This window comes from Sinocyclocheilus anshuiensis, unplaced genomic scaffold (genome assembly GCF_001515605.1).
Source record: "Sinocyclocheilus anshuiensis isolate Anshui unplaced genomic scaffold, SAMN03320099.WGS_v1.1 scaffold5315, whole genome shotgun sequence".
Lineage (NCBI taxonomy): Eukaryota > Metazoa > Chordata > Actinopteri > Cypriniformes > Cyprinidae > Sinocyclocheilus > Sinocyclocheilus anshuiensis.
Window position 1 is genome coordinate 94,092 of NW_015541765.1, and position 1,864 is coordinate 95,955.

At 36.5% G+C, this 1,864-nt stretch overlaps 1 protein-coding gene across 1 annotated transcript in view; it reads right to left on the reverse strand.

The window, feature by feature from the left end:
• The window catches only part of LOC107690880 (platelet-derived growth factor receptor beta-like), a 50,735-nt gene extending 49,622 nt beyond the window's left edge, over positions 1 to 1,113 (reverse strand). The window contains exon 1 of the mRNA XM_016489301.1: positions 875 to 1,113. The gene's annotated coding sequence lies outside the window, so the exon portion shown is untranslated. The remainder of the gene's footprint in view (positions 1 to 874) is intronic.
• Positions 1,114 to 1,864: the final 751 nt, after the last annotated feature.

Below are 1,864 nucleotides of genomic sequence, written 5' to 3' on the forward strand. Positions count from 1 at the left end.
TATATATATACATAAATATATAATTTTATATAATATATTTATATATTTATTTACCATAAAATATATAATTTTATGTACTATGCAACACACACACATATATATAAATATATATACATAGCTTTCCGTGCATCTTTTAGAGCATATTTTTTGGACAAAGGCTTGTCATAGTGATCTAAACTATGTGACATTCAATTTATGCTTTTATCACAATGTTTGTAAGCAGTGAATGATAAAAGTTACGAACATAAACAACTGGATTTTGGAATGCTGTCTGCCTTTAAATGCTGTTATATGACACAAACACAGCGAGAGTTTCAATGACAGGAGAAGCGTTCAAACAAACCATAAGCACTGCATTACAACACACGTCTCGCCAAACGAGAAAACAAACACCTCTACAGTCTCCACCGTGTGTAAAGGTGCTCAAACACACACTGTAAACCACAGATTCGTTTGCTCTCGCGGAATTCAGCGCATTCTCCTTCAGATGCGACACAGACAAACAGCAGAAATCGGCCCTTCCTACACAAAAGCTCACAGAAAGGAGATACGGCATCTCTCGCATGAGATAAATCCCACAAAACCTCTAATGGCTGTCTATCATCGCCAACATCTGGATGAAAACAAGCATCCTAGTGACAGAACGTGCGAGAACTTTCTAAAAGGGTTACAAATGAGCTGAAGTTCTACAAACAAAGTTCGGTCTAAGATCAAAACCACCTAACTTCTGGACTGCTACTTTCTTTCTCCTGGAAGCTGTTTGCCAAGAAACTAAGAGATTTCAAGAGATTTTTCCAAAACCTCATGAAGCAAAACTTCCAGGAGAGCAGACAGAACCGAAAGCTGTGCGCTTGAAACCGATCACGTCTCTTACCTTCAGCAGATGCCTGGACGTCAGAGCAAAAGCATGTCTAGGAAAAGCCTGAGTTCTTGCTAAGTTCTCGCTGTCTGCCTCTCTCGTCTGTGATCTCTGGTTTTGTAGCGCTCGCTCATACAACTGCTGGAGGGAGGGATGGAGCTAAAGCTCGAGTCTCCAGGGTCTCAGACGGAGAGAGACGGAGAGGAGGTTGGGCAGCAGATCTGTTTATTTAGTCATATGACCACAGCAGGGTTCATTCACTCACTCACTCACTCACTCACTCGATAGTAAAACCAACATCCCTACAAAGGTAGCACAGACTAAACCCAACGCAGCTACATCCACATCAAAAAAACAACAACAAAAAAAAAAACACAGATCAGATCTCTTTAATGTCTCGATTATTTCTGCCAAGGGAGACTTTTGCTGAAGTCTACAAAAGCCCATTTCTGGGATTTAAAAAAAAAATGCAACTTTTTATATCGGAATTTAGAGATTATTATTTAGAATTCTGAGAATTCTGAGAAAAAATGCCAGAATTTAGATATATAAACTCGGAACTGCAAGACATAAACTTTCAATTCTGAGAAGAATTGCAGGATACAAACTCAGAATCCTTTTGTTTTTTCTTCTTTTTTTTGCCACAGGAAAAAAAAAAATGAAAAAAGCTAATTGTGACTTTTTATCCCAGCTTTTCCCCCCAGAATTATTAGTTTATATTTGGCAATTGTGAGTTTAAATCTTTCTGTCTCAAAATTCTTCATTTATATCTCACAATTCTGAGTTTATTTCTCATAATTCTGAGTGTATATCTTATAATTCTGAGTGTATATCTCATAATTCTGAGTGTATATCTTATAATTCTGAGTTTATATATCATAATTCTGAGTGTATATCTCATAATTCTGAGTGTATATCTTATCATTCTGAGTGTATATCTCATAATTCTGAGTGTATATATTATAATTCTGAGTGTATATCTCATAATTCTGAGTTTATATCTCA